Source organism: Vombatus ursinus, unplaced genomic scaffold, assembly GCF_900497805.2.
Source record: "Vombatus ursinus unplaced genomic scaffold, bare-nosed wombat genome assembly UNPS02014779.1, whole genome shotgun sequence".
NCBI classification, from domain to species: Eukaryota; Metazoa; Chordata; class Mammalia; order Diprotodontia; family Vombatidae; genus Vombatus; species Vombatus ursinus.
Genome location: NW_020954557.1, coordinates 52268701 through 52281411, shown reverse-complemented (window position 1 = coordinate 52281411; position 12711 = coordinate 52268701).

Below are 12711 nucleotides of genomic sequence, written 5' to 3'. Positions count from 1 at the left end.
CTCTCTCTCTCTCTCTCTCTCTCTCTCTCTCTTTCTCTCTCTCTCTCCTCATAGCAACCCTTCCAAATCTCTACTCTCTTTAAGCCTCCACTCCCTTCCCCACCTCCTTCTCATTTGAGGAGGTCTGGTGATACCTTATCTTACCAGAAAATAAAAGCTATTCACATTGGGATCTCTCTTTTTTTGTACTCTGTATCTCTGTATCTTAAAATCCACATCCCTTATTCTCTCATCAAGGCCAGTCAATGACTGTATGCCTCCATTCCCCAATCGCAATCACCCCCCCAATCTTCAGTATCTCCTTATCTATTAACTCCCCAACAGTCTACAAACATGTTTATGTCTCCTCCATCATTAAAAAAAAGCAAACCAAACAAACCCTCACTTGACCTTAACATCCCCTCAAGCAACCATCTTCTAACTCTTTCCTTTCACAACCAAACTCTTGGGGAAACGTATTTACACTTGTTGCCTCCTCTTCTATTCTTATTCACTTCTCAACTTGTAGAAACCTAGTTCAGACCTCATCAGTCAACTGAATCTGTTCTCTCTACAAGTGACCTCCTAACCAACAAATCCAATGACCTTTTCTCTGTCCTCATCCTTGTTGACCTCTCTAATGCAGCATTTAAAACTATTGACTACTCTCTCTTGGTTTTTGGGACATTCTTTGCTGGATCATCATTCATGTCCCTCCATGGGTTATACCCTAAAGCTCTATACTGGACATTTTCTTCTTTCTCCACCCACAGTGTAAGATGATTGGTTTCCACGGATTCTATTATTTCTGGGAAGATGATGCAAAGATCAATATTTCTAGTCCTCTCACTCCTGATCTGCAGTCTCTTTCAGCAGCTGCCTATTGGGCTATCCTGTAGGCACCCCTAATTCATCATTTCCAAAAGTGAATGTATGTTTTCCCCAAACTCACTCCTCTTCCGAAGCCCCCTATTTCTGTTGAGGGTCCTACCATACTTCCAATCATCCAGAAATGAAACCCAGGAGTCATCCTCAACTCCTCATTCTCCCTCCCCCCCATCCCCTCCCCAATCAGTTGCCAAGTCTTGTTAATTTTACCTCTGCAAATTCTGCATCTGCCCCTTCTCTCTAGTCACATGCCCATAACATCCTAGTGGAGGCCTTCATCATTTTTCAAGATGCCCAGATTATGTCTTTGCCTCAAATCTCTCCCCTTTCCAATTCATCCTCCATGCAACTGCTAACTTGATATTCCCAAAGTGTAGATCTGTTCATTTTACTTCCCTGTTCAAGAAATTCCAGGAACTCCACCTTTCACTGAGGAAAAAATACAAGCTCTTAAGTTTGGACCTTCATAATCAGGTTCCAGCTAATTCAGTTCTCTGTTCATTGAGACCTTTCCAGACTTAGTCACCTTCAACAATCCAGTTAAATTGGCCTAATTGGTGTTCCTCACATTCAGGATTTCATCTCCTGACTCCAGGCATTTTCACTATTTGACCTCCTTGCTTGGTATGTACTTCATCCTGACCTCTGCCTCTTAGAATTCCTAGCTCCCTTTGAAGGTCACTTCCAGAATTACCTACTACACAAGACTTTTCCTGATCCTGTCAGTCCTTAGTAACTCTCTGAACCCCCCTCCCCCGCTGAATTTACCATTAATTTTCTTTTAATATCTTTTACATTTACTTATATGTGTACATATTGTTTTGACCAATAGAACACAAGACCCCTGAGAGCAAGAACTATCTAGTTGTAGTCACTGCACCCCTAGCACCCAGCATAGTACCTGGTATAGAGTAGGTACCTAACAAATGCTTGTTGATTGACCTTTGGATTGACCAGGAACAAGTCACCTAATCTCTCTGAGCTTCAGGCAATTCTCTAAGCCTAAATTATAGATAGTAGTATCTGTCTTCACAAAATCACAGGTCTTTATGAAGTAAGAGAGTTTAAGGAACCTGTGGAGATGAGAATTTAGAAGTCTTAGAAATCCAGGATCACTTCTGTTCTGTGATTCTACAACTGAATTATCTCACTTATAAATTCTTCCTGAGTTCACATCCTCAAGATAAATCTTATCTTAGGCTTGGATAAAGCATTTGGAAGCCCTAGGACAGGTTTAAAAATTATCACCTCCTGAGTAGGAGAATCAAGTCTCTTGTGTGTGGTCTGTGAGCAGCTTCAAATATTTATTAAAATGCAAGCAATTTGATTTGTCACAAAATAAAAACCTACATGGCTTGAAAAGTAGAATTTTTTGGTATTAAAAATATGTGCATGTAAAAAATGTAACTCTAGTCTTTTGACCCTATTGATCTTGGTTCACTTCCAGGGTATTTCAGCTTTTCCTAGGAATTAAAGGGTTAGGGAGTAGGGAGGGAGGGAGCCTTGCCTTTGGCCTCAGGACTTTCTCATTTCACTAATTTCCAAACTTCACCAATAAATGAGGCCCAAATTTGGCATTGAATCCGTCTCTCCCTCCCTGAGACTATTTTACTTTCTTAATTCAGAAATCTTCCTAGATTTGATTACTAATTCCTTCCCCCATTTCCTATTACTACTACTATAACTGGATATCTGAGTCTGACCTCCACTTTCTTTTCCCCTTCTACACTTGCCCTTCCTTTCCCACAATCCTAGTCAAGAGTATATTTGCTAGTGTTTTTTTTTCCTTTCATGAGGGATAGAAGAATATACAATTAAGAAATAAAAATGTACCAGGTTTATTAGAAATGAAAGATCCAAATGTAAAAGGGATCCCTTATAAATGTTGAAGTTACCCAGACGTTCCTATTTGTGGATGATATTTTGCTGACTACAGCAAGGCCCATATTCAACAAGATCCATGATTATGCAAAAGAGATCAGTCTAATAAAATATACAAAAAATACTAAATGGATAAAAAAAATGCTATTGTCTACACTGTGACATGCAGTTGGGTGAACAATCCATTGTTAGTACATCAGCACATACATCTGAGATGAGCATTATAGATGGACAATAATGAATCGGAACCAGAATTGGATAGAAGAAAGAACAGACTGTATTACAGTTGAGAAATTATTCAGTGTTTTCAAAAATTCCAAGCTGTTCCTTGGCACAAAAATCCTTTTCTTAAACACAAATGTTCTCCCAATGATGCTATATGGTTGCAAATTTTGGAATTCCAAAGGCACCAAAGAAGGCAATATAGAATAGAATTAGATGTGAAGGAAAAAGGTCAATCAGTAGCAGATCTCAAACTGTACCATAAAGCAGCAATCATTAAAATGATGTGGTATTGCTCGGGGGGAAATAGAGGTCAATTAATGAAAAGATTAGGTATACAACATGCAGAAACAAACATAGTAGCATGGTGTTTGATGAACCCAAAGAACCCAGTTACTGGGGCAAGGGCTCACTATTTGACATAAATTGCTGGTAAAACTGGGCAAAGTTTGGAAGAAATTAGGTTTAGACCAACACGGAAAACTAATTGATATAAAACAACACATTATAACAGTATACTTGGAGAATCTTAGGGAATCAGCAAAGATACTAATTGAGACAATCAGTAGCTTCAACAAAGTTTCAGAGTATAAAATAAACCCTCAAAAATCAACATTTCTATATTATAACAAAAAAACCTGAGAAACCCCCTCCCCTAAAAAAAGGAAAGGATAGGAAATACCATTCTAAATAACTACGAAGTATATAAAATATATGGAGGTCGACTTACCAAAGCACATAAAAGACTTCGATAGATTCAATTACAAAGTACTCCTTCAAGAGATAAAGAACAACTTAAATAAATAGAGGAATATTCGGTACTCATGGCAGGGCCGGCCAATATTATAAAAATGACAATGCCCTTGAAGTAAATTTGCACTTTTAATGTTATACCATTCAAATTACCAAAGGAATACTTTGTACTTGATAAAATAATGACAAAATTCATTTGGAAATATAAAACATCTAGAATATCAAGGGAAATAATGGGAAAAATTGAGATAAAAGGGGAATAGCACCTCAAGACCTCAAACTATATTATAAAGCAGCAGTCATCAAAACTATTTGGTATTGGTTTTAAAATAGAGAGCGAGATTTATGGAACAGACTAGACAAGGGAGAATCAAAAACAGTGGAACTCCAAAACCAAGTGTTTGATAAAGTGGAAAGCAGAAATTACCTAGGAAAAAAACTCCTCATTTGATTAAAAAAGAACTGCTAGGAAAACTGGAAAGCAGTCTGGTAGAAATTAGGCTTAAACCAACGCCTTATACCGTATTCCACAATGCATTATAAGTGGATATGTGACCTTAACATTAATGATCAAACTATTAAAAAATTAGAAAAGAAATAATCACATGCTTCTCACAGTTATGAGTAAGAGATGTACTCTTAACTGAACAAGAAATAGAAACAATTACAAAAGAAAAAATAGATAACTTTCATTACTTGAAGCTAAAATTAATGCACCTTGGATAAGAAGGGAAGTGGTTGAATGGGGGAAAAACTTTTGTATCAAATTTCTCTGATAAGAATTTGGAATCCAAGCTATGTGAACAATAAATAAATAAATATTATATATAACATATACAAGTAATAGACATTTCATAATAAATGAATGATCAAAGGATTTGAGCAAAGAGTTCTCAAAAGAAGAATTGCAAGGTTACAAACACTTGAAAGAATGCTCCAAATCACTAATAAGAAAAGAAATGCAAATCAACCTTGGGGTTCCACCTCATACCCTGTAAATTGGCAAAGATGACAAAATGGCAGTACTCAATGTTAGAGGGGCTGTGGAATGATAGGAACACTAGCACATTGTTGGTAGAGCTGTGCAATGGTCCAACCATTTTGGAAAATGATTTGGAATTATCCAAATAAAATTATTAATATGCCCATACTCTTTGGACCAAAAGCTCCATTACTGGGCTTATATTCCAGGGAAGCTGTCAATAAGAAGAAAGTCCCCATGTACACGAAAATATTTATAGCAGCTCTTTTTGTGATAAAAAAGAATTGGAAACAAAGTAGATGCCCATTGATTGGGGAATGGCTTATCAAATTGTGGTACATTAATATAATGGAGTATTACTGTGCAATAAAAAACAATATAAGTGATGAATACTGAGAAGCATGAAAAGATCTATGAGAACTGATGCAGAGTAAAGTAAGCAGAGCCAAGAAAACAATATACACAATAACTACAATGATATGAATGGAAAGAACAACCATACATCAAAAAATCAAAAGTGAATGTAACAAAATTATAGAGATCAAGCATGATTCAAATTAAAAGATATGAGAAAGTGCTCCCAACCACCCCTTTGTGAAGGCGAGAGGTCCACAGGTGGTACATATACATTGCACATGTTTTCAGTCTTTTTCAATATACCATTCAGTTGCAATGATTTTTTCCCTCCTTAAAAAAAATACTATTTTTTACACTATTTGTTGGCTCTCTGGGAGGTGGAGGGGAAGGATACTGGGTAAATAACTATAATGATGCAAGAAATAGATGATATCAGTAAATCATATTTTAAAATTTAATTTTATAAAAAGCAACATTTCACATAGCATACCAAGATAAGCTCCAAATGAATATGTGACTTGAATGTAAAAAGTCACATCATAAACAAATTAGAGAAAGACAAGGATCCTGGAAGAAGATGAAGACTGAGTGCCTACTACACCAGTGAGACAGCCTGTTCAAACTCAGGGGTTGGAGATGGAATGTTAAGTGCAGGGAATAGCTAGTAGTATGCCATGGATGGATTGAGTCATTGAGTCAGCTAGATGGCACAGTAGGCCTGGAATTAGGAAGACCTGATTCAAAATGCTTACTAGTTGTATGACCCTGGGTAACTCACTTTATCTCTGTCTACTTTAGTTTCTTCAATTGCAAAATGGGAATTATAATAGCACCTGCCTCCCAGGATTGTTGTGAGCATCAACTGAGATCTTTGTAAAGGGCTTAGCATATTGCTCGGTACATCATAGCCACTTAATAAATGTTTGTTTCCTTTCTTATGAAGAGGAGTAAGATGAAATAATGCTGGCCGCATCAGTGAGAGCCAAATTTGAGTGGGCTTCAAATGCCAATCTAAGGAGTTTCTTCTTTTTTCCAATATTTGACAAAGAGCCACTGAGAATTTCTGAGCACATAAGTAACATGGTCAGGTCTGTAGAAAAACTATTTGGTGTCTGTGTCTTGTCCAAGATCATACTCATAGGAAGTAGCATAGAGAATATTAGAATCCAAGTCATTTGATTCCGAACCAAGTACTTTTCCCATTATACTCCATTCCCTTGTCCTACATGCAAAATTCATTTCATTTCAAAACTAACATCCAATTACAGGACCAAAGAAACCTTAGCATTAGAAGGGACCTCAGAGGCAGCATGGTCTAGTGAAAGTGTCACCAGATTTGGAGAAAACGTGAGTTTGAATCCTGACTTCAACATATTAATTGCTCTAATTCATGACTATGTGCAAGGCATCGATATGACCTTAGCATTTAAGCTTTCTAAGCTGTACATTCCTCATTATATAAAATAAGGAGGTTGGACTAAAGTGATCGCTAATGTCCTTCTAACTCTAAAAACATGATTCTAAATCATCTCGTTTAACCCTTGCCCATAATGTTCAACATAAGAGCTGTCAAACTCATGGCCAGCCCATTTAGACCCAAACCACATTATAATGTGATTAGAAAATGTTTAACAAAATAAAAAGAAAATACAATACAACATAGATAATTTTAATTCACAGTTTTCTAGGTCAATTTGTGACCTCCTGGGAGCCTTATGTATAGTTTAGTGGTAACCATTTCTATTTGAGTTTGATACCATTGTAAGACTCCCCATGTTATCCAGTTCTGGGTAACTCACTATCTACTAATGCAACTCATTCCATATTTGAATAGTTCAAATTGTTAGGAAGTTTGCCTTATACTGTATAAAATCTGCCTTCCTTGTAGCTTTTACCCTTTGGTCCTAGTTCTATTTTCCAGGATCAAGAAGAGTAAGTCTAATATACTTTCCATATAAATTTTTGCCCCAAAAAGAGATATTGATATATAATTAAATTAGAATTAAACTTTTGTTAATTTCAGGATTAAAAAAATTTAAACTATTAGATTTTAAGAATATGAACATATTTGCAAGCATATCCACCAGAGGGAGCTGTTCTCATTGAAAAGACAATGGAATTCCCCCCCACCCCACACACACATATCCTTACAAATACATTTTTCCTCTTAGCAGCTATGAGAATAGTTCTTTTATTTAAGAAAAAAAATTAAAATGAGCTTCTTTTGGAAATTTTTTTCTAAACAATGTATTAGAATGTTCTTCTCAATAAAACCTTCAAGTAGGGAAGCACTATTGCTGAGAGAACATGTCCTTGCTAGGGCTAGTAATCAAAATCTACACCCTAAGAAACAAAAACATGTACTCAAGGTGTATGTGATTTTCTCCAGTTGGATAAAAATTAAGCTTAAGGGACTGTCTTGTGGTTAAATGAGCAATGTCATGCTGTTTCTTTGCCATCTTATTTTGCCTTCCCAGTTCATGGATTTACATTGGCATTATGTTTTAAATAAAGTTTTCCTCATTACTGAAAATACTGAGAACACATTGAAAGTACCTATCAATATTATCATTTTCATAGCTTGGATTTCTCTTGTGCAGTTGACCTGGCTTCTTTCTTTTCTTGGCCTGTAAACTCCTAGAATTACCTTGGGCTCCCAAGACTGGGCCCTCATTGCCCGGCATTTCCCCATTCCTCTACCCTTTATATTAGCGATGTCTGCAACAGTATAACAGAAAAGAACAATCACAAAGTAGTGGAAACTGAATGCTATGATATTACAATTACCAAGCCTAGCCCCAAAGAAATGATACGAAATGATATCTCCTTCCCTTTTTTGAAGAAGTGAGAAACTACAGGTGTGGGGCCCAACAAATAATATTGGGCATTTTTAGTTTGTTGACTATTTTTCACTGTTTTTTTTTCTTTTTAATTCTTTGTTACAAGAGATTGCCCTCTGTGAGGGGTATGGAGATGGCTACCTTGGGGAATATAAGTTATGCAAAAATACACACATACATGTGCGCGCGCACACACACACACACACACACACACAATATGGGCTGGATGCTAGTTCTAGTAGTTTTCCAGCAAAAGTAGATTAATCCAAAAAGTGAGTCATTAAAGTTCAATGTCACCTGGGTAAGAAATCTATAATAGATCACCTCAGGGATTTGTTCAGCATTTTTACCAATCACTTGACTAAAGGCACAAATGGCATGCTTGTTAAATTTGAAGATGGCATAAAACTGGGAGAAATTTATAACATATTAGAAAAATCAGGAGTGAAAAAAATCTTAAAAACTAGAGCTCTAGACAATCTAGTAAGACAGTTTACTAGGGATAAATCTAAACTTCTCCACATATTCTTAAAAATTCAAAAACATATCTGATCTCATTGATTCAGAAGATCCCTCCAACCATGACAATCACAGCCCATGCATGCTACCTATCTTGCCTATCTAACTTACCTATCTATCTAGACTACCTCCTCTCCAAAGTTGACCATAAAGGGTACATCCAATATATCCAATATCCAGCCTTCTTTGCTTTCTTTCAATATTATGAGGGTACCAGTGGGGCACCCTTGTCCATCTACCTCCCATTGTCCACTTTTATCACATGACCTGCCAATCTTTTCATGTCGCACAATTCATTGATTTCATCCTTTACTCCTATTTTTCTTCATTCTTTCACATGAATTAAAAAAAGATCAAATTCACAAGTACAGATAGGAAAGACTGGGGTAGAATATAGCTTGTCAGAAAAAAAAATTTGAGAGGTCTAGGGATTTGAAAGCTCAATGCAAGTCAACAATATGAAATGGCAGTCAAGAAAATGAACATGATTTTAGGCTCTATTGAGAGGGATGTTTCCAGGAATAAAGAGGGAACAGTTCTACTGTAGTCTGCCCTGTTCAAATTGTATTTGGAGTTCAGCATTGTGTTTTGGGGACCACATTTTTAGGAAGTGCACTGAAAATCTAGAGAGACAAACACACTCAGAATGGCTCTGTAAGAGGACCAGCTGGAGGACTGAGGGTTGTTAAACCTGGAGGAAAGAAGGGATTTGAGAACTGCATTCAATTATCTGAAGGGTCATCACATAGAAGAGGGAGACAGGTAGGAGCAATGGGTAGAAGATGAACAGAGGTGAACTTAAGTTTTATGTCAGATAAATCTCCATAGATTGGGGCTTCTTCATACTGGACTTTTTTAGTCAAGTGCTAAATGATGAAGAAACTGAGGCCCAGAAAAGCTTGGTGACTTGCTCAGGGTCATAAAACTATTAAATGTCCAAGGTGGGGTTTGAACTCACATGTTTCTAACCACAAGTCCAGTGCTCTATTTACATAGCAAACAAGATAATGTCATGTTGTCAAGTTATGTTGTAACCCTAACTTGCTCTTATAATGCAGCGAAGGCAGGAGAAGATTCTGGGGAGATGGCAGAGTAGGTCAGAAAACTTTTCGGCTCTCCAAATTTCCTCTGTGATAAAAGACAATACATAGCTTCAGAGGGAAGGAGCAGCAGAAATAAACAAAAGTCAGGGTAAGGCAATTGTTCCCCTAAAACAACTTGAGAAGACCCCAGGAAAGACAGGACCTCCAGGGGCAGAGATTTGTCCAGAGTGAAGTGCAAACACCTCCATGCGCTGCAGAATCGACCAACAACAAGCCCTGGGGGCAGCTGGGGAGGGAGGCAGCCTCAGCCTTAGAAACTTTCATCTTATGACAGTGTGGGAGGTGTGACGGTGTGGCAGGTCTGGTTGACTGAGTGGGAGAAGACTGAAGGACCTTCTACTTTCAAGGGACAAGAAGTACAGCTATGGGGGAGTGCAATAGCAGAGGGGCTGGCTGTGGGCACTTGCACAAGAGCAGAGTCCCTGGTTTCAGTTCCAGGGCAAAGAGGACAGCTGTAGTTTACAGCCACTGAAGGGACCGCAGGGAGCAAGAGATTTTGAGGGACAGCGTGGCTGGGGACCCTAACCGTAGCTTAGGAGTGGAGAGGAGAGCCCCATGTTGAGCCCCGAGACAGACCCCAGAAAATAACAGTAAGAAGGACCTAAGGCTTGGGGCATCATTCTCCGTACTTTCAGACTAGAACTTGTTACACTAATAGCTGCTAAAAACAAAATAAAAAATATAATAATGTAATAAAATAATAAAAATGAGTAAGCAAAGGAGAAAGAACCCAACCATAGATAGCTATTATGGGGATAGAGAAGATCTGGGTTTGTATTCAGAGGAAGGTAATGGAGCTAAAAAAATAAAACAAACAAACAAACAAAACACTCCTTTTTCATTGAAAAATGTGAAATGATCCCAAGCACAATAAGAGTTCTTGGATGGAGTTGAAATGGACTTTAAAAATCAAGTAAAAGAGATTGAGGAAATATTAGAAAAAAAAAAGGACAATCCAAGAAAATCCAGAAAATGATTAAAAGAAAGTCAACTAACTTGAAATAGAGAATCAAAAACTTAAGGAAGAAAATAATTCCTTGAAAAGTAGCATTGATTGAGCATTGGAAATTCTTGGAAGAACTTGGAAGAACTTGAAAAGGACTTTAAAAATCAAGTAAGAGAGATTGGGACACAAAGAAATAATAAAACAAAATATAAAAAAATGAAAAAGTAGAAGAGAATGTGAAACATCTCATCAGAAAAACAACTGATTTGGAGAAATAATGTAAGAATAGTCAGACTATCTAAAAATTATGACAAAAAAAATCTTGACACAATATTACAAGAAATTATCAAGGAAAACTGTCCTGAAGTTCTAGGACAAGAGGGCAAAGCAGAAATAGAAAAAAATCCACCAATCCCTACCTGAAAGAGATCCCACAAGGAAAATTTAAAGGAATGTCATAGCCAAGTTTCAAAGCTCCCAGGTTAAGGAGAAAATATTGAAAGCAATAAGAAAAATAAATTAAAGTATTGTGGAGCTGCAATAAGGATTACATGAGACCTAGCAGCCACTATGTTGAAGAACTGTATGTCTTGGAATGCTACATTTCATAGAACAAAAGAGCTGGGTTTATGACCAATGGTAACTTACCCAGCAAAGTTAAGCATAATGCTGAATGGAAAAAAAAAAAATGGACATTCAAGGAACTGAAAGATTTTCAGGTATTTGTGACAAAGACAGCTGAGTGTAAGGGAAAATTTGACATCTAACATCCAGGAGAAATATAAGGTAAACATTAAAGACAAATTATAAGGGACTCAATAAAGTTAAATTGTTTACTTCTTATATGTGAAAATATCATCTGTACTGTTATGACTGTCATCATTATTTGAGTAGTTTGAAAAAAATGGGCTGAGCTGAGTAAGAAGGGACAATTCTAAAAAAAAATAAAACTGTAGGGAGAGATAAAAAGGAGTAATTATCTCATACATATGAGGTATAAAAGGAAAAACCGATACAGAAGAAGCTAGTAGGAGGGAGGGTGGGTGGTGCTAGAACCTCACTTTCATCTGGAATGGGTTAAAGAGGAATGACATATAGATATCTAGAAGGATATAAAATTCTTCTAAATTCAGAAAGAAATAAGAGGGCAAAGGGACGGGGGTATGGGGAGAGAATAAGGGAGGGACTCTTGATGGGATGGGTAGGTCCAGGAGTAGAAGTGCAAGGTAGCGGGTAGAAGTAAAGCAGAGGAGTAGGGAGGGATAGGAATAGGGTGAGGACAGTGAGGAAAAATAAGAAAGAGGAAAATACACAATAAGTAATTATAGCTTAGAATGTGAATGGGATGAATTCACCCATAAACAGAAAATGATAGAAGAGGAAAAATTTGAATTCAACAATAAGTTGCTTTCATGAAATGCTGTAAAAATGAGAGATACACATAAAGATAAAATAAAGGGCTGGAGTAGAATTCATTATGTAGAAAAAGCAGGGGTAGTAATCATGATCTCAGACAAAGTTAAAGCTAAAATAGATTTAAACAAAAGAGAAAAACAGGGAAACTACACTACGTATCAGCAGTATTATTCAATATTATTTTAGACTATTCAAAATAACTAGACAGTATAAAATACTTGAGAGTATGCCTGCCAAAACAGAGACAGGATCTATATGAATGTAATCATAAAGCACTTTTTATGCAGATAAAGCCATATTTAAATAATTGAAGTAATATTTATTGTTTGTGGTAGGTAAAGCCAATATAATAAAAAAATGACAATTTTACCTAATCTATTTATTCAATGCTATCTCAATTAAATTACCAAAAAATTATCTTACTGAGTTAGAAAAAATAATAGCAAAGTTTATTTGGAAGAACAAAAGGTCAGGAAATTCCAAGAAACCAAGGAAAAAAGATGTAAAGGAAGCAAATTTAGCAATATCAGACCTTAAACTATATTATAAGGTGAGAGCATTTTGAAGGGTAAAATGGATAATTTAGATTATTTTAAATTAAAATTTTCATGTTTAAGTAAAACCTATGCAGCCAAGAATAGAAGGAATGCAGAAAATTAGGGGGGTAAAACTTTCATGGACAATCTCTGAGATAGGATGTGATTAGATTGGAATACTGCTGTGGTGCAGGAAATGATGAGCTGATTGATTTAGAAAAACATGGAAAGACTTGAACTTATCAAGGAAGATGTTACCCACCTTCAGAGAAACAGATAACAAGTGGAA